The sequence below is a fragment of the Diabrotica virgifera genome, chromosome 6 (genome assembly GCF_917563875.1).
Source record: "Diabrotica virgifera virgifera chromosome 6, PGI_DIABVI_V3a".
In the NCBI taxonomy this organism is placed as follows: Eukaryota; Metazoa; Arthropoda; class Insecta; order Coleoptera; family Chrysomelidae; genus Diabrotica; species Diabrotica virgifera.
Window position 1 is genome coordinate 103,385,077 of NC_065448.1, and position 22,555 is coordinate 103,407,631.

A 22,555-nucleotide genomic window follows, 5' to 3' on the forward strand; every position below is an offset into this window, starting at 1 on the left:
CATTTAAAAAAACGGTAACATTTTTGAGTTTCTCATATTTTGGTGCGAGTTCCGGTACATTTGAATTTTTTTAGGTAACGTATTTAGTTAATTATTAGTATTAAGGTGTAAATACATATCCAAAATCTTGAGTACATTACTACTTTCTACACGGTACACTATATACTTTTTAAAAAACGGTAATATTTTTTTTTTGAGTTTCTCATATTATTGATGAGTTAATTAATAGAGAGCGGATTTCGTTCGGTCGTTTTGTAAAAATCAGAGTTGTAATCGGGAACTCGTGAAATAGCTGAAAAGAGGTTACCACTTTTTTCTAAAGAAAAATTAATTGGGGTTTTTGGAGTCACTAATTTCGATTTTGTCAGATTTAAAATCCAAAATAGTGGATTCGGTATGGTAGACTGCTTATTAAAAATTTAGTAATCCGAAGTCACTGACAGTCAGATTTAAAATTCATGATGGCGGATCCCATATGGTGGATTGTTTATTAATAATTTTCGATCCGTTTGAAACTTGTTACTTAAGGGTTTTGGGGACCTTTATGTATGAATCTAAAGACAAACTGTTAAAAGTAAAACTGGTGGACTGACAAAAAAAGAGTTTATACTACACTACTGCAAAAAATCGTAGTGACAATGGTAGTGCTACCATACGCCAAATTTTACATCACGTAAGTTATAAATCTAACAGTTGTTTTACTAACAAAAATTGAGGACCATAACCACCCCTTATGGGGTTAGACAGTTGGTTTACTGATAAAAATTTAGGCCCATAACCACCCCTTATGGGGTTAGATTGTTTAATATTTAGAGACCGGTTACCTGTTTACTTATCTTTATGTCTATGAAAATCGCATTGAAGACTGTCAACTTATCTTTTTTCCCGGTAAAGTGGATTTAAATAAGATTCTTCCAACAAAAAAGATGTGAGTTTTTCTGGAAGTGCATTCGTATTTAACGAAAGGATAACAGTAAACTCAGACAAAAGAGCATGTAGAAATTACGCAAATACTGCAGTATATTGAAATTGGCCATACCGCATATTCATCGATGACTGAGAGTACCTATTGCAATAACAGTGAAGAAGTAGATAACGAGTAACCCGTAATTTAAATATAATGGTACTCATACATACTATGTTTAACAATACATTGCTTATTCAACGAAAAGTAATATTGTTGATTATGTAGTGTAATGTCAAAAAAAGGGGTCGCGAGAAACATAGTCCAATAAGGACTAGATGGAACATTCGGAAGTTAGTGAAAAATTGATCGTCAGATTTTTAGCAGAGTGAGGGCAGACAGGTTAAGTTTATATAACCGTGATAAATACAAATCAGTTCCCATCTTTATGTTTCATTCACAGATTAACCTGAAATAACCGGACGATATCCGTTCTCTATAAATTAATTAACGAAAAATTTGTTTAAAACTTTATAAAGATAAGTATCTATCAGTGGTGTCATGGTGCGGGAACGCCGTTCCGGCACTGGTTAAGGAAAGAAAAAGAAATAAATAGCGAATTTAGGTTTTGTAAACAAAAATTAGTAGTGCGTTCCGCCAATGCGTTCCGGCACTGCTAATTTTGCCATGACACCACTGATATCTATTTTAAAAGTAGAAGTAGGAATACTTAGATACGAATTGACTCATGGTAAGATGTAACACCAGTTTCTCGATAACACTACCGACTATTAATCGATTATAATTTGATTGAAGATTGTTTATGGCAAATATTTTCCAACGAATTTTTGTTATGTGGGTACTTAGTTCTGTTGTGCAAGGTACATACTTATGAAATATGTACAACTTCAATGATGTCATTACTCTTATTCCTTATTACCACCAGTTATTAAGGAAAAAAACAAAGTCAGCGATAGACTCTGTCGGTAAATGTTCGCCACCTATAATATGTACAACTTCAATGATGTCATTACTCTCTTACTCCTTATTAACACCAGTTATTAAGGAAAAAAACATAGTCAGCGAATCAGCGATAGACTCTGTAGGTAAATGTTCGCAAAATGTTTGTGAATCACAGGTCTAAGCAAAAAGAACTGACCCTGAACTAATCACCATACATACGTGTATGTCTATTGATCGCTTCCAGGACACAATTTTTAATTTATTGAATGATTCAAAATATTTTCGTTAATTCGAATATACGTCTTATTTCAGTAATCAACTCGATTCCCGTACTTTCGAATAGGAACCGAAATCTTCAATATGTAGGTGCCAATTTTTAATTTGTACATAGACGTTCCTTTACAAACCGTTGAAAATAACTAATCTTATTATTATGTAATACCTGCGTAAACCGCTAGCGGCATAATTTTCGGGAGCGAATGTCCCGGTAGTCGTGTATATATCCATATATTTAAAATGTCTTGCAAGTCAAAATCGGTATGGGTGTGGCCTGAAGTGCAGGTTGATAGGGAAGTCATTTTTTAGTCACCTAAATAAGTATGTGTTTGCTGAAGCACCACATTAGTTAAAACTCGTATTAATTTGGATGCTAATTATATAACTGCAGTTCTCACGGTTTCTAATTACCGACCATAATACAGGGACTATACTCTTTCATAGGGACAGTATTGGTATCTCGTAAAGTAGGGGAATTTTTTTAGTGGTAGTTACTTCTTGAGCTGTAATACAGCTGTAAACATGCAGGCGATAAATTTTCGTAACTGATAGTGATTTATCAACGATTCAAATATTAACCATTTCTTGGACGATGCGATTTTATGAATGTATGAAAGTGTTTTTAGTACCTATTATTGATTAAAAGTTTGGTTCAAGAGACTTTTAAGTAAAAGAGAATGTCAGTAGTAGTGATGTTGAAAAAGTAACTATTCGTTACAAAGTACTCGTTACTTACGAATACCGAAAGTAAAGATTATTATACAGAGAGGCAAATCGTTACTTTGATTACTCTGATTACTTCGTTACTTTGTACCAATCGTATCAGAGCGACTAACGACTATTGTATCTACTTTGATTACTCTGATTATTTCATTACTTCGTACCAATCGTATTAGAGCGAGTAACGACTATTATCTACTTTGATTACTTTTATTACCTACTCCGATTACTTCGTTACTTCGTACCAATCGTATCAGAGCGAGTAACGACTATTATATCTACTTTGATTACTCTGATTACTTCCTTATTTCGTACCAATCGTATCAAAGCGAGTAACGACTACGACTATTGTAGTTGTTATATCGGAATACCTATACAAAATACCTACCTACTGAGAAATACGATTCTCGATATGATTACCGGTACTCAAATACAAAAGTAACAAAAGTAATCATAGTAATCAAAGTAACGATAACTGTAAAAAATGATTACTTTATACAAAATACCTACCTACTGAGAAATACGATTCTCGATATGATTACCGGTACTCAAATACAAAAGTAATGATTACTTTATTAATTAATTAATTATTACTTTATACAAAAGTAACGATTTGTAACGAATACTCGAAAGTAACTATAATCAACATCACTAGTCAGTAGACTATACAAATTGGTGTCATTGGAATCACTCTACATCTGATCTTATGGTTTGGTTATTAATATTAAAAATACTTGAAAACGTCCCGTAGGACATTTATCTTATTTATCTCTTTTATCTAGCTTCCAGGTTCGTATTTAAAAAACTAATGTCGATGGTGGTCCTGAAAGTACGAAACATATGTATTAGGGTGGTTCGAAAAAAACTTTTTTCTTATTTCAGATCGCTATAGTGCGCAAAAGTTGCCATTGGTATAGACTTGAAAAAATCACTAATTATTATTTTTTTATTAATTTGTCTTCCGGTCGCGCAATGCCATCGAAGTTAGCAAAAATTGTGAAAAACCTTAATTTTTCATATATTTTTTCAACAGGCCAGATGGTTTTAATTGCGTTCCTATACCATGAACTAACTACTAAAAGTATAAAAAATCAATATAAATGCACTTATTATACATTTGTTTCATATCTTCCGGTCGCGCAACATAATACAAAATGAGTAAAATTAGTAGTTTTTGCAAAATTTCGAAGTTTGACTGTTTGGTACAATTTAATCATACGACTTTTAGAAGTGGTATAGTTTAATTGAATTACAATAATATATTTAAAATCCAAGCATATAAGATAAATTTTGATATTCAATTGTTATTCGGTCGCGCAGCTTCGCCAAAAACAGCAGACCACCGAGAGGCGAGGCGAAAGTGACGAATGCCAGCGAAGCGCGCGCAGCCACAAGTAAAGATACATGTGGGAATACCTCTACAATGGAGTATTTGTCTTCTCCATTACAACGAACTGCGATTCCACCACCTTTTCCAACACTTAGATGAAAATACAACAGGCCCAATAGGATATTCCGGACCAATTGGAAAGGCATTACCTGATTGTAAAAGACTAACTTATTGATTTTAATCCTATTGATTGTGAAATTCCAAAAGTTGACAAGGGTATTCTTAGCAAGCACCAATAATTGTACTTGCTTAAGATATCAGAAGTCATCAAGTCAGGACATTGTTCAGAAGACTTTGTAGTGGGTACGTGATCCTAGCCCAACGTCACATTCAAGATGGCTTACTACTGCAAACCGAGTGTTGCGTTTCTACATCAGTGTGTCCAACCCTTCTGAAAATCTGAAAGAGACTGTCACATTCATTCTCAAGTGTTATAATGTGCCTATGTGGTTTGCCACAAAAATAAACCACAAATTCACAGATGGGCCTAGACATGATTACAAAATCATTGAATTTTCAAGGTACTTACCAGAAGAGCTGCTTCAAGTTGTTGATCCCGTTTTACAACGGAATGCTTACTTTGCCCATCCCGAAAATTTACTTTTGGCTATGGTAACTGATGACAGAAACCATGTCCGAGAGCTGGGCTTTAGGCGTATTATGAAGGAAAATCAAGCAATATCTGAAAGTGACTCTATCAGAATCTTTAAACCACCAAACTTAAACTTTGAATCTAAATAGTATTACGAAATTATCAAATGGAACACCAGTAAACTGACTCCCCTCTACTGCTAAGAACATTGATTAATGAAGAGATAAAACAGTATGTGAGCAATGACTTCAAGCTTGTTATGAGTATAGATATACATTTACTTTGCCATGCCATACACAGGCAGTTGAAAGATGCGTTAAGCTAGTGAGCGAAGCTTCAAGTAAAGTGTGTGGACACAGTTCCAGAGACGGCTATATTAGAACCACATTATTGCATCGCTCAGCGATGCCAACGATTAAAATCAACAACAACTGGTAGTCTTTCACAATCAGGTAGGGTTTTTCCAATCGCTCCGGATATCCTATATTGCCTGTTGAATTTCCATCTAAGTGTTGGAAAAGATGGCTGAATAGCAGTTCGTTGTAATGGAGAAGACAAATACTCCATTGTAGAGGTCTTACCACATGTATCTATATTTGTTTCTGCGCGAGCTTCGCTGGCATTCGTCACTTTCGCCTCGCCTCTCAGTAGTCTCCTGTTTTTGACGAAGCTGCGCTACCGAATTCCACTTGAATATCAAAATGTATCTTATATGCTTGGATTTTAAATATATTATTGTAATTGAATTAAACTATAGCATCTCTAAAAGTCCTATGATTAAATTGCACTAAACAGTCAAACTTTGAAATTTTGCAAAAACTACTAATTTTACTCATTTTGTATTATGTTGCGCGACCGGAAGATATGAAACAAATGTATAATAAGTGCATTTATATTGATTTTACATACTTTTAGTAGTTAATTCATGGTATAGGAACGCAATTAAAACCATCTGTCATGTTTAAAAAAATATGAAAAATTAAGGTTTTTGACAATTTTTGCTAATTTCGATGGTATTGAGCGACCGGAAGACAAATTAATAAAAAAATAATAATTAGTGCTTTTTTCAAGTCTATACCAACGGCAACTTTTGCTTACTATAGCGATCTGAAATAAGAAAAAAAGTTTTTTTCGAACCACCCTAATAGTATTGTATTATAAAACTAAACACGTATCAATGTAGTATTTCTCAAGTGTGTTTTTTTAATATATTGTGAAATAAAGGAGTTAGGACAAACATTAGAAAACGGGACTTTTTATTATTTTTAAATATTAAATACGGATCTGGTTTCCTGAATGCTAATTGGGCAAATTTATTTGTTTCATAAATACGCAACTTTTTCCCGGTTTCAACACTTCCCTAGCTTTTCTACTTTACGAGGTACCAATACTGTCCCTATGAAATAGTATATACCCTGTATACCTGTGGCTTATATTGTAGTAGTAAACTGTATTTATGTTACTAATAAGTACTATTGACCTTCAGAAGAAAGTCACAGACTGGGCTTAAATATTAATCTTTCCAAAACCAAAATCATGGTATTCCACAAGAACCCCCAGGAACAAATTACACCCAACATACAAATCAATGGTATCATTCTTCAGAGTTCCAAAAGCTTCGTATACCTGGGCAGAGAGCTAAACAGTCAGCTAGACCACTCAAAAGAAATTAGAATACGCATTGAAATAGCAAGATCTGGCTTCATGAACATGCGTAAAATGCTCTGTAACCCCAAGCTATCAGTCACAATAAGATTGAGAACACTAAGGTGTTGTATGTTGTCTCTATTACTATATAGCTGTGAGACCTGGACATTAAAACAGTATGACGTCAACAAACTGAATTCATTCGAAATGTGGATGTACCGCCGAATACTAAGAATAAGCTGGACCAGCAAAACTACAAATGAAGAAGTACTGGAAATAATGAACACACGTCCTCATCTGGTCAATACAATCAAAATTAGAAAGACGTCATATCTAGGACACATAATGCGCCATAGGGAATTTGAGCAGCTTCAGGTAATATTAGAAGGCAAAATCGAAGGTAAAAGGGGTATAGGAAGAAAGAAAAAATCCTGGCTCCGAAACGTCAGAGATTGGACACACACAACAGAGAATGACTTAATACATCAAGCCCAGAACAGAGAGAAATTTGCCATATTGATCGCCAACCTCAATAAAGAAGGCACTTAGGAGGAGGAGGACTATTGACCTAGTCGTTTCATGTTTCAGTATATTGATTGTGTTGTACTTTGTATATTATATAATTAATTTCTTTTACAAATTTTATTTAAACATCGTACATAGGTTCATTGCAATGGACCTATCCAATATGATATCGTATAGGTTGGGTGCTGCTAGCACCACTAAGAATAGTGGGCCTCACGACGGTTGAGTTATATACGCCCGCCGACAGTTATAATAAACTAAAATTTGTTAACTGTTGTATCAAGCAGGGCCTGTGGTTTTGATGATTCGAATTTTAAAAATTTAGTTTTTCCATCTTTTATGAACATAGTATCAAAAAGGAACATGAGCTGTAAGCCTTCAGTATCAATTAAAGTAGCGTAGATTATAGGTTTTATTGGAGTATGGTTATCGTATATGTTCATTAAACATAAGTAAATGATATTCACAATATAGGCATTATCAAGTTTATCTTCTCGTCTAGCTTCAAATAAAGTCGTCAAGATTAGTTAAAACGAAACTTGAAACATGTAACTGTCAAAGATGCTAGAACTCGAAATTATAATTTTAAGTATTGAGTATAAAGGAGAATTTTAAATGTGAACAGAAAATGAATTTTTTTTCTTACATTTATAACTTATGAGCTCATAAAAATAAGTATCCTACTAGATTAATGTCTATTTTTGCGAGATCCTTAAAACTGATTTGTACCGGAAGCAGGCATTATACATAAATTGATTTCCGGGACAGTCCTGGAAGTCATCATTAGACGTATAAGAATTCCGGCCAGACCCGGAATTCAGCAAATGTCCCTGAAGTCATCGTTAGGTCGCTTAGAATGTCCCGGGACTCATCGCTTGACATATATATATATATATATATATATATATATATATATATATATATATATATATATATATATATATATATATATATATATATACATCCCGCTATCATTATGTCATCTTTTCATGTTGCAGTCATTTGGCATCACTAAGAAATACTATCATTTTCGAATTTTAATTCGTGTATGTTTGTTGAGCGCATTTTTTAATGCCCTGTATCGTTCTCAGTTTTCTAAAATTTTGATTTTAAAAATTTAAATTATATACAAAAATTTTTACACTTCACAGCCATTTTGACTTCCACCACATAAAAATGTGTATTTGCGATCTATTTGCCATCAATCAACGTTGCCACGAGTTAAAAATATCGAGCATTTGAGGCCAGGTAGAAAAGGTATATTATAAACCATATAAAAGGTGGGTTCTTTACCTGTTCGGCTGGTTCGGCTGGTAAGGGTCCAAATATTTTACGAGTTGAATTGTGTTTATTTTATTTCATCTGTTAAATTATAATTTTCTCATAACGACTTACAATATTTGTATGAAAAATTAATTTTGGGTCATTCCATTTCAAATCACTCAATTTTGAAGCAAAAAAAAAATTTTGTCCTCCGATTTGTCTGAAAATTGGTATATAGCTTCTGCGGGACGTAAAAATAAGATATTTAAGGTCAAAAAATCTTCTTCTTCTTTTTTTCTCAAAATGTTATTTTATTCGATTTTACAGTGATTTGGTGTTTATTTATACAAATTTCCATTTTCTCTCGTAAAGTATCAATGGAAAACATAATATTTTAATAAAAGGGACTCAAAAATGTCATTATACGGCATTATAACAAGTTACTTTGATTCAAAACAAGCTTTTGATCAAATTTTATAGTGTAGAAAACGTTAAAATACCGTTTTTTTACATTTTTCTCCATTCCCAAAATGCATCATAATCGATTTGGCTGAAAATTTGCCCACAGATAGACAAAACATAGGACTTTAAGTGGTCATAAGGATTTGAATTATATTACAATACCCAAAAAGTTACATGCAATATTATAGTCAAAAATATAGGCGTCTACTGTAAGTAAAATTAACTCGAAAATATCGACCTCACGACAAAAATTGTTAAAAAGAAATTGTAATAATTGTAAATACGATTTATTTGGAACAATTTCAGTTCCTTCCATTTTTGTCGAAAAGTTAAAAATGGCGGAGATATTGAGCAAAACAGGTTCTCTTTTAAAATCAAGATGGTCGCTAACGTAACGGAGGAATTCATTCGCGATTTTAAATTTAGGCTACTATTGACTCCCCTAAAGATCAGAAAAATAAATTTTTGTGCAGCTTGGCATTCAAGGTCAAATGCTATCCCAACTGGACTAATATATACTTTTGAGTATGATATTACTGCATGGAAGTTTTTTGGTATTGTAATATAATTCAAATCCTTCTAACCACTTAAAGTCCTATCTTTTAGCTATCTGCGGGCAAATTTTTAGCCAAATCGATGATGATGATTTTGGGAATGGAGGAAAATGTAAAAAACGGTATTTTAACGTTTTTTACACTATAAAATTTGATCAAAAACTTGTTTTGATTCAAAATAACTTGTTATAATGCCATATAATGACATTTTTGAGTCATTTCTATTAAAATATTATGTTTTTCATTGATACTTTACGACAGAAAATGCAAATTTGTTTAAATAAACACAAAATCACTGTAAAATCGCATAAAATAACATTTTGAGAAAAAAGAAGAAGAAGATTTTTTGACCTTTAATATCTTCTTTTTACGTCCCGCAGAAGCTATATACCAATTTTCAGACAAATCGGAGATCCAAATTTTTTTGCCTGAGTGATTTGACATGGAATGTACCTTTTACATTTTCGTTTAATTTACTTACGGTTTTTGTTCAGAATTTTGAAGAAACGCTTGGTTTGACATAAAATTTGGGACACGCATAGCTAATATGTTAAAGAAAAAAAAGTGATATTGTGCCGATATCTGCTTTTGATCTGGAGGTGAGTTTCGTTCGTTATCGGGGATGAAAACAAATACGTCAAATAAGTCCGGAATTGGATAAACTGACTAATTCTAAGCAACTTCTATTTTATAAAGTTTTTTCACTAAGTCAATACTTTTAGAGATATTTGCGAGTGAATATGTTCATTTTTCAACAAAAAAAATCACGTTTTTAGACGGTTTTTCGCAAATAACTCAAAAAGTAGGTAACTACTTTATTGAAAAAAAATTAGCAAATAGCAAATATAGCTTATAGAAAAGTGAAAAAAGGGTATATGTGTCAGGTCTGTAGACCCAGTAGAAGCAGAGTTATTGCTAAGCTTTGTTTTAAAACCAAGAGGAGTAGGTAAACCAACCCTAATAGCACACGACGTCCTCTGGACGTCCAAAATAGGTCAATTTTTGGTCCTAACGTCCATGGACTATAAATGGACGTCCTTTGGACGTCCGGCGTTGGACGTCCTTCGGTGGACTAAATATGTACGTCCTTCGGACGTCCGACGTTGGACGTCCTTCGGTGGACTAAATATGTACGTCCTTCGGACGTCCGATGTTGGACCTCCTTCGGGTGGAATAAATAAATATGAACGTCCTTTGGACGTCCGTACTGGACGAAATACGGACGTTTGCTGATCGTCCATATTGGACATATTATACGAATTACGGGATAAAATAGCAAAATAATTCAATGTAATATTAACTTAATTATGTTAATAAAATAGTTTACATCAAAAAGATAATTATATTTAATTCAAAATTGCACAGTTTGATATTCTAAACATGTTTTTGTTTTTTTTTTTTGTAAAGTGTGAAAATCTTATTTGTAAATTATTTGTTACAATGTTTTATTATTCTAGTTACCAAGATGACATAAGTTTGCTAATTAATTCTAGTAAGCAAAAATATAATTTTTATCAACGTATCTGTACTAAAAATGAATCTTAAGAGCATCTTTTTGAAGTTGAATATACGTGGCCGTGCCCAAAATAGGTCCAGTCTTAGTCCTAATGTCTATGGACTATAAATGGATGTCCTTTGGACGTCCGACGTTGGACGTACTTCGGGTGAAATAAATATGAATACGGTGGACTAAATATGTACGTCCTTCGGACTTCCGATGGTGGAATAAATACGAACGTCCTTTGGACGTCCGTACTGGACGAAATACGGACTTTTTGTGGACGTCTGAAAATCACCCCCACTACTTGGTTCCTCTGTTCACAAAACCGATATCAGTTCGATATCAGTTCGAAGTTGGAGAGTTGATCTCTCAGTCGTTGTCGTCGTTAGGGCTCCCGCGTAGAGTTTTATTCATTAACCACTGATTTTCATAATGCAAGAAATTATATTATATACGAATTAAAGTATAATATACTTATACATATACTATATATTACGTAAAACTATGAAGACGCTGTTTCACAACATAACACAGAGTCCGACCGCCTCATCGGGCCATTTAGAGCATCAATGCATAAGCCCATCCAATGGATTATTATGTGCCCCTTTGACATAGGCGCACAACATTTTAATCTACCACCCTGAGGATTCCTGCTCCTGGAGTTTTTCTGAAGTGCCGAAACAGTCTATGTTCCTGATTCCTCGATCAGATGAGGAGTTTTCGGAGCCATCAACCCCAGAGAGCTACTGGAGCTCCACGTTGCAGCCAGTCACTTCTTGGTAAGTGAACGCCAAAGAGAACGTCAGACTCTGCTGCTACCACTGTCTGGACATAGCCTATCGATCCCTGATGGCCTAGAGGACAAACTCACCGAGAATGATGGACAAAACCACCAGCCAGGACAGCTGGTATCCAAACATTGGTATTATTTACGTTTTTTATTACATTTACATATTTTTTCATGCTTTTTGATATATATTTCTTATTCTTTCTGGTATATTTTTCATACATTTTTCAATCTTATGGGTGTTTGGTAAAAAATGGGCCATAGCTTAACCTTGGATTACTGAGCTTAAAATAGGTCGATTTAAGCTAACTTACTTTAGTACGAAAGATGATAATAACCGAAATACAGGGTGTCAAATTTAAACTTTTATTTTATTCTTGATTATTTCCTGGGCAATACATCATTTTTGGTGTTGAATTTAGATTGCTTGTCCCAAAAAAACCCCGCTTACCAAATTTCGTGATATTATCCCATGCTTGTTAGGAAATATTCAAGAATAAATAAAATAAAAGTTTAAATTTGACACCTTGTATTTCGGGTATTATCAACTTTAGTACTAACGTAAGTTAACTTAAATCGACCTATTTTACCCTCCGAAATCTAAGGTTAATCTATGGCCTATTCTTTACCAAACACTCTGTATAAGTACATATTTGTATTCTAGCCAATCTTTTTGATTTTCTATAAAGTATAGATTTCCTTGAATTTTGAATTACAATTGTTAAAGGAAAGTTTCGCTACTGCGGTCGCCTTTTGTTCGTCTTAACTTATTATCTCTACCCATAACGGTTCTTTTGTCAAACAGATTGGGTTGGTTATTGTACCTAGTAAGCAAAAAGTATTTATCTCAGTATTTTATAATCTATTTATAATATTGAATTATCTAAAGACAGAAAGCGAAGGCGGATGAAAAAAAATTAGACAAAAGTTGAATGATTATTATAATATTATAATATAATATTACACTATATGTATAATAAGTATACATAGATAGAATATCTTCTTTTTAAGAAATTGTCCATTATCTCCAAATGAGCAAGGTGTCGATTTGAAATATATGTATAATATACAGCCCATTACGCACCACCTTAAAAATTGAGCATTTTTGATGTCTCGAATTTCCTAAACCAGTTGTCCCATCTAAGTGATTTTTTTTATAATATTATAGCCTAGGCTATAGGTTACCTCCTTAAGCTTGTCATGCACGGGGAGCTATATACTGTAATATATATTATATCACATCGCTCTCTATAGTAATGAGTGAGCCTGCACACACGGAACCATTAGTTCCGTGTCTCCAGGCTCACTCATTATTATAGGGAGTGATATGATATAATATACATAATATATTACAGTATAGCTCCCCGTTCATGACAAGCTTAAGGAGGTAACCTGTAGCCTAGGCTATAATATTATAAAAAAAATCACTGAGATTGGACAACAGGTTTAGGAAATTCGAGACATCAAAAATGCATCATTTTTAAGGTGGTGCGTTAATTTCTTGGAGAAGTGTAATTGTAATTTAATGTAAATAATGTAATATCCAATAATTGTAATTTAATATAAGATGTAATATAAGTTCCTTAAAAAATGTATTTTTTATTTCCCACAATACATTCTCCACAGGTCTAAATATCGTCGCTAGACGTCCACCGAACGTCCTCTCAGGGCGTTAGATGGACCTTCGGCAGCACGACATTGGCACCGAACGTCCCCTCGGACTTTGGGTGGACGTCCATTGGACGTTAGATGGACGTCCATTGGACGTTTGGCAACGAGGCATTTGGACCAAACTAGGACGTCCTGTTAAGGTCCAATTTACGTCCCCTAGGACGTCCGATTTAGGTCGAATTTACGTCCGATTAAGGTCCAATTTACGTTCGATTAACGTCCAATTTACGTCCGATTAAGGTCCAATTTAGGTCCCCTCGGACGTTAGATGGACGTCCATTGGACATTTGGCAATGTGGCTTTGGACCAAACCAGGACGTCCTGTTAAGGTCCAATTTACGTCCCCTAGGACGTCCGATTAAGGTCCAATTTACGTCCCCTCGGACCTTAGATGGACGTCCAATGGACGTTCGGTAGCGCGACATTTGGACCAAAATAGGACGTATAAAGGACGTTCCTCGGACGAAAACGGACGTCCAAGAGACGTCCTTAAAGTCCGTGAAGGACGTCCTATGGACGTCAATTGGACGTCCTTGTGCTATTAGGGTAAAAAGACAGATTCACACCCAAGAAAGTCACTAGAAATATCTTCAGATATATCTTCTTTTTTGGTTGATCATATCGGCCTTTGACGGTAATATTGACTAAAAATCTAAAAATAAAAGGAATAACGCAGAAAATGCAAAAATCGCTGATAAAATTAATAAACTAACCTATGAAATGCCAATAGTGTTAAAATTGTATAAATGTCATTATTGTCAAAATTTGATATGAGCAAAATTGCCTGAGGTTGTACCAATTACAAACAAGGTTTACGGCGCGGGAAATTTGAATTACTCCTCTTGGTTTAAAAACAGACTATAGTGAAAAATAAGCTCTTATGTGTCAAATTCCAAATCGAATATTTTAACGTGAAATAAAAAAAATGAAACACTTTTCTGGGAAAACTTATTACAACTTTTTAAAGTGTTTAAGAAAACGTTTATTTTTATTTTTTTAAAAAGTTTCTAGCAGCAAGAGTAAGCAAGTTACGCTCAAAATATAGTTGTTCCTTATTTTTTGGTTAAAAATATCGTAAAAATCTCCCTCTAATTAACAGCCCAAATGGAATTAATGGTTACCACTTCACAAGTAACTTTATGTATTGTTTGTGTTTGTAAGTTTCATCAGTTCAAAGTGCTTATTTGTGAAAAAATTTGGTTTTAAAGTAAATTTTAAATCTTTAATTTTGAAAAAAAAGACTTTTTTCAAAATAACTTAAAAATTATTAGTGATACCAAATATCTTAAAGAGTAAAAAATGTAGGTTTTGCTTTTTTAAATATTTGGGATTTTTTGATTTTCTGGAAGACAAAAATTGGTTAAGATATGGCTGTTTAAAATTTGCATACACATACTCGTGACTAGTGATTCGTTCGAGCCCTTTCAACAAAACCCCTTTCAAAAATAAGCATTTTTAACCAATGGAACTTACAGATCATATACAGGGTGTCCCCGAAAATAGTGCGTTCCTTAAAGGTATAGATAGAAAGCACAATGTAGAGCAAAAAATTCTTATAACATTTTCAGCCGTTTAAAACTTTTATAGAACAAAATTTGCTTAGAATTAGATTTAGTCAGTTTATCCACTCCCGGACTTACTTTGAACGTATGTTTTTTCACCCCCAAGAAGGGGTGAAAATCACATCCAGGACAAGAGAACATATCGGCATAATCTCACTTTTTTCTTTGGCATTTTAGCTACGTGTGTGCCAAATTTCACGTCAATCCAAGCGGTTCTTTAAAATCTGGAGGTTTTGCGATATTTTACCGTGAGTGAATGGAATGATTGCCGTTGTTGCTTTTAGATAAGAAGTCATTATCACAATGACATAGTCAGGTTAACTGAATTATATCATTATTGTTTTTATCATTAAATGTGAAAACCTAGAATTATCCATGTCTGTCCGTCAATAAACACAACTCCTCTGTTAGTAGGACAGAAAGAATGACAAATAAGGTGTCAAATGAAAGCCTTTAACCAAAATATGATATTACATGTGAGAAGTTTGACCTCGGACTGCCTGTTCCAGAGTTGCAACCGAAAGTACTGTTTTAAATTCGTCGAAATAGTACAAACTATTATTCAACGCGACTAAGAAAGACCAGAACAAATACATACTTCCGGTTTCATGCCTGTCTATTCGTCCATGTCTGTCGGTGAACAAAATTCATCCGTCATATCAACTGACAAAAAGTTACACGAAGAGTTCAAATATTGACTGCCGGTTCAACTTCCGGTCACTTTGGGTGAAAAATTAGAACTTACGATGTCCAATTGCTTGTTACAATTTTTTTATAAGTGTTCTACTCTATCTATTCTGACTTTTTCTATAACTTATTTAGATCACATATAATTTAATACAGTTTTGATGTCAGGGTCTTCAAAATTTATGTGGTGAATTCCGGTATGTGATGAATGAAAAACGACTCTATAAGCAGAAGAAAAAAGTGTTCTTTAAAGTGTTCTCAAGACCTAAGACAATACATCGACTCACAAGAGCGTTGTGACAGTAGCAAAAATTCGAGTTGGGGTTCGAATTACTTTCTCATGCGGCTTACTCTCCTGACTTGTCCCCCTCCGATTATTAAGTGTTCCCAGATCTGAAGAAATGACTCGTAAATAAAAAAATCAGCTGAGATAATTGAAGAAAAAAATAACTATTTTTCAGAGCTTTCAGAATCGTATTATGCGCACGGCATCGACATCCGCGACACGGCATAAATCCGACAAAAGAATTGAGAGGGAACTCTGGACCAAATATCAAAAACCAGTGTAACCTAACACTTCCAGCTTCATATTAATAATAGAAAATCACCTAAAGACAAATATGTAATGTAAAGAATTAATATCTCAATATTCCGGTCTACTAAACAATAACGACTGGCAAAACATTAAAGTCTTTATTCAAGTCGTATATTCAAAAAATAAGACAAGTAGAGTAATAAATGGATAATTAAAAATTGCGAGAAACAGTGCAAGAAAATTATTTAATAGACCCGAAAACAAAACAAAAATGAATGTGCTAAATAAAAGTATTGATTCGTTACTGCAGAACTAGAACTGTTATATGGAGCTATACTAGTCTGGATCGGTGTAAATTAAATGAGAAAGAAAATAATATAATAAACACACTTTAAGAGCAGATAGAGAAAATATATGGATTATCAGAAGGTTCAAACGGCAGAATTATCAACGATAAACAAGAAAAAGTCAACGAGATAATGATTCTGGACCAACTGTTTTATTATAATTAGGGGTACGGAATTTTAGTTTTTACGAATAGATGCGAATTTCGGCGAAATTTTGAACATAAATGCGATAAATGTGAAATATGGAGTTTTTGTTTATTTCCGCGAAATACCTGCAGCTGCCCAACTCTCCCGTAAATATGTAGGTAGTTACGTAGTAAATAAGGCATGGAAAGATTTTACGGAAAGTTTTCTATTGTACATAATTTTTGAAAGGTTGTTTATTTTTCTAACACGTGTTGAAACAGAAGGAATTTTCATTGTTCATAATTAAATAGATAAAGATAAGATAAGGAATTGATATTTTTCAATGTTGATTCTTTGAGAAATATAAATAATCCGACTGTTGTTATCTGCATTTCGGTCTTTTGTATTGGTAAAAATCTAAGTAGGAATAAAAGTCGGCTAATTCTTATTTTCTAAACATATAAATTAGTCAAACAGGACAATCAGTGCTCATTCCGTCAATTTTTATTAAGAACATGGTCTATCAAAAAAGTTTTCATAGTAACATAAAGTTACTTAAAGTATCCCCTAAAATGGGACGCCCTAAAACAATTTTGAGTGATCGAGTCAAAGAATTTGCAACAGATGACCTATATCTGTGTGACACAAGACACAATTGCTACACAGTGCAGTTTTCCGTCATTTGCTAAAGCAGCATTACAGAGCATTTGGAGTCCAACGAACAGCGTAGATGCAGAACGATTCTTCAGCACATATAATATTGTAGTAACAGATCGAAGAACAGCTCTTGAAGAGTCGAATGTCGAAATTACAACGATGTTAGCTTTTAATTAATGTTTTCTGTTGTTTTACTCGTAGTTAAAAATAAATGCGAAATTTTGTAATTATAAAAAAGTAAATGCGAAATTCATGTTTTTTATTTGCGAAAATTCCGTACCCCTAATTATAATTAGTTATAAAATAGCTTCAATGGGGAAAAGCTGTAAGCTTAGAACAAACACCAGTAGGGGGCATCCAATTAATTGAGGAAAAAATTAAATGTGTAACAATATTCACTTCATTTACTGAAAAGGCATTGTCCCGCAAGAATGGTTGAAATCACAATTAATAGCCCTACAAAAAGACAAGCGCTTAAAAGTGATAAGACCATTGAAAAATAAGCATGTAAGCTACCTTTTAAACACATTCTCAAAAATAATCCATAACACAAGGATTGTTAGGAAATTCTTTTATAGACTTCAGGCAACAAATTCTCCTGATCATGTTTAAAAAACGTACGGAATGTACTAAATAAAAAAATATATTTATCATTTAAAAATATATACCCTTATGCTATAACGTAGTTCTAACGTTGAATATATAATGCTTTCCTGTGGAGTATACAAAGGATGGTCCTGTTTTTCCCGCACGCTGCCTTGTTTAGTCTTCTTTGTCGTTTAATTCGTTAAATTCTATCCTCTTATGTCACGGCTTCAGAAAGCAGTGGATATATGCAGTGAACGGGAGGCCTATGTCGAACAGTGAACGAACGGAGCCTGTTCGCGTTTATTATGTAGAGAAGTCACTTGTCAAAAACTGGACGTATGTAATCGTATTCAATTTGTTAAATACTGTCACATAATATGTCATACACCTCTGTGCGTTAATCCATTTTGTTTCTACAATTTTAAGGTGCTATTACATGCCGCCATTTTGATTTGTCTACAGTCGTATTCTGCCCGTTAAATCCCATCGTTTGAGGCGCTGTACGTCACGATTGGATCAATTGTAGCTAAGCTGCATGACTAAGGCCTTTTTGACATGCTGCTGTGTTTTGGTTTTTCTGTGTCATTGTCTTCTATGATGCATAAGGCATGTCTATGATATGCCTTATTTTTAAACAACACAAGTAATTGGACTTCGTAAGTCCTAGGTTTTCACCCAAAGTAATCGAAAGTAGAACTGGAAGACGATATTTGAATTTTACGTGTAACTTTGCGTGGATTGATATACGAATTTACTAATTTTGAGTCATTTTTACTAAACTTTGACATTTGTCACCTCATTTGTAATTCTACCCGGTATATTGGCGGAGGAGTTATATTGGCGGTCGTACGAACCGACAGAAAGATTGCCTAGGTCAAATATCTCACCTTTAGTACCATCCTTGGATTATAAGCTTTCATTTGACACCTCATTTATTCTTCGACCTGGTATAATGATGGAGGAGTTATATTCGCGGTAGTACGAACCGACGGAAAGACAGCCTAGGTCAAATATCTCACCTTTAGTACCATCCTTGGATTATCAGCTTTCATTTGACGCCTCCTTTGTCATTCAACCTGGTATAATGACGGAGGAGTTATATTCCCGGTCGTACGGACCGACGGAAGGACAGCCTGGGTCAAATATCTCACCTTTAGTACCATCGTTGGATTATAATCTTTTATTTGACACCTCATTTATCATTCAAGCTGGTATAATAATGGAGGAGTTATATTCGCAGTCGGAGGGGCCGACGCACAGACCGCCTAAGTCAAATATGTAACCTTTAGTACCATACTTGGATTATAAGCTTTCATTTGACACCTCATTTGTCATTCTACCTGGTATAATGATCGAGTAGGTATATTCGCGGTCGGACAGACCGACGGACAAACCGCCAAGGTCAAATATCTCACCTTTAGTACCATCCTTGGATTATCAGCTTTCATTTGACACCTCATTTGTCATTCTACCTGGTATAATGACAAAGAAGCTATATTCGCGGTCGTACGGACCGACGGAAAGACAGCCTAGGTCAAATATCTCACATTTAGTACCATCCTTGGACTATAAGCTTTCATTTGACACCTCATTTGTCATTCTACCTGGTATAATGATCGAGGAGTTATATTCGCGGTCGGACAGACCTACGGACAGACCGCCAAGGTCAAATATCTCACCTTTAGTGCCATCCTTGGATTATCAGCTTTCATTTGACACCTCACTTGTCATTCTACCTGGTATAATGACGGAGAAGTTATATTCGCGGTCGGACGGACAGACAGCCTATGTCAAATTTCTCACCTTTAGTACCATCCTTGGATTATAAGCTTTCATTTGACACCTCAAATGTCATTCTCCCTGGTATAATGATCGAGGAGTTATATTCGCGGTCGTACGGACCGACCGACAGACAGCCTAGGTCAAATATCTCACATTTAGTACCATCCTTGGACTATAAGTTTTCATTTGACACCTCATTTGTCATTCTACTTGGTATAATGATCGAGGAGTTATATTCGCGGTCGGACAGACCTACGGACAGACCGCCAAGGTCAAATATCTCACCTTTAGTACCATCCTTGGATTATAAGCTTTCATTTGACACCTCAAATGTCATTCTACCTGGTATAATGATCGAGGAGTTATATTCGCGGTCGTACGGACCGACGGACAGACAGCCTAGGTCAAATATCTCACCTTTAGTACCATCCTTGGATTATCGGCTTTCATTTGACACCCCATTTGTCATTCTACCTGGTGTAATGACGGAGAAGTTATATTCGCGGTCGTACGGACCGACGGAAAGACAGCCTAGGTCAAATATCTCACCTTTAGTACCATCCTTGGATTATAATCTTTTATTTGACACCTCATTTATCATTCAAGCTGGTATAATAATGGAGGAGTTTTATTCGCGGTCGGAGGGGCCGACGCACAGACCGCCTAAGTCAAATATGTCACCTTTAGTACCATCCTTGGATTATAAGCTTTCATTTGACACCTCATTTGTCATTCTACCTGGTATAATGATCGAGGAGTTATATTCGCGGTCGGACAGACCGACGGACACACCGCCTAAGTCAAATATCACACCTTTAGTACCATCCTTGGATTATCAGCTTTCATTTGACACCTCATTTGTCATTCTACCTGGTATAATGACGGAGGAGTTATATTCCCGGTCGTACGGACCGACGGACAGACCGTCTAGGTCAAATATCTCACCTTTAGTACCATCCTTGGATTATCAGCTTTCATTTGACACCTCATTTGTCATTCTACCTGGTATAATGACAAAGAAGTTATATTCGCGGTCGTACGGACCGACGGAAAGACAGCCTAGGTCAAATATCTCACCTTTAGTACCATCCTGGGATCATAGGCTTTCATTTGACACCTCATTTATCATTCAAGCTGGTATAATGATGGAGGAGTTATATTCGCGGTCGTACGAACCGACGGAAAGACAGCCTAGGTCAAATATCTCACCTTTAGTACCATCGTTGGATTATCAGCTTTCATTTGACACCTCATTTGTCATTCTACCTGGTATAATGACGGAGGAGTTATATTCCCGGTCGTACGGACCGACGGAAGGACAGCCTGGGTCAAATATCTCACCTTTAGTATCATCGTTGGATTATCAGCTTTCATTTGACACCTCATTTGTCATTCTACCTGGTATAATGACGGAGGAGTTATATTCGCGGTCGTACGGACCGACGGAAAGACAGCCTAGGTCAAATATCTTACCTTTAGTACCATCCTTGGATTATAATCTTTTATTTGACACCTCATTTATCATTCAAGCTGGTATAATAATGGAGGAGTTATATTCGCGGTCGGAGGGGCCGACGCACAGACCGCCTAAGTCAAATATGTCAACTTTAGTACCATCCTTGGATTATAAGCTTTCATTTGACACCTCATTTGTCATTCTACCTGGTATAATGACGGAGGAGTTATATTCGCGGTCGTACGGACCGACGGAAAGACAGCCTAGGTCAAATATATCACCTTTAGTACCATCCTTGGATTATAAGATTTTATTTGACACCTAATTTATCATTCAAGCTGGTATAATAATGGAGGAGTTATATTCGCGGTCGGAGGGACCGACGCACAGACCGTCTAAGTCAAATATATCAACTTTAGTACGATCCTTGGATTTTAAACTTTCATTTGACACCTTATTTGTCATTCTACCTGGTATAATGACGAAGGAGTTATATTCGCGGTCGTACGGACCGACGGAAAGACAGCCTAGGTCAAATATCTCACCTTTAGTACCATTCTTGGATTATAAGCTTTCATTTGACACGTCATTTGTCATTCTACCTGGTATAATGACGGAGAAGTTATATTCGCGGTCGGACGGACAGACAGCCTATGTCAAATTTCTCACCTTTAGTACCATCCTTGGATTATAAGCTTTCATTTGACACCTCAAATGTCATTCTCCCTGGTATAATGATCGAGGAGTTATATTCGCGGTCGTACGGACCGACCGACAGACAGCCTAGGTCAAATATCTCACATTTAGTACCATCCTTGGACTATAAGCTTTCATTTGACACCTCATTTGTCATTCTACTTGGTATAATGATCGAGGAGTTATATTCGCGGTCGGACAGACCTACGGACAGACCGCCAAGGTCAAATATCTCACCTTTAGTGCCATCCTTGGATTATCAGCTTTCATTTGACACCTCACTTGTCATTCTACCTGGTATAATGACGGAGAAGTTATATTCGCGGTCGGACGGACAGACAGCCTATGTCAAATTTCTCACCTTTAGTACCATCCTTGGATTATAAGCTTTCATTTGACACCACAAATGTCATTCTCCCTGGTATAATGATCGAGGAGTTATATTCGCGGTCGTACGGACCGACCGACAGACAGCCTAGGTCAAATATCTCACATTTAGTACCATCCTTGGACTATAAGCTTTCATTTGACACCTCATTTGTCATTCTACTTGGTATAATGATCGAGGAGTTATATTCGCGGTCGGACAGACCTACGGACAGACCGCCAAGGTCAAATATCTCACCTTTAGTACCATCCTTGGATTATAAGCTTTCATTTGACACCTCAAATGTCATTCTACCTGGTATAATGATCGAGGAGTTATATTCGCGGTCGTACGGACCGACGGACAGACAGCCTAGGTCAAATATCTCACCTTTAGTACCATCCTTGGATTATCGGCTTTCATTTGACACCCCATTTGTCATTCTACCTGGTGTAATGACGGAGAAGTTATATTCGCGGTCGTACGGACCGACGGAA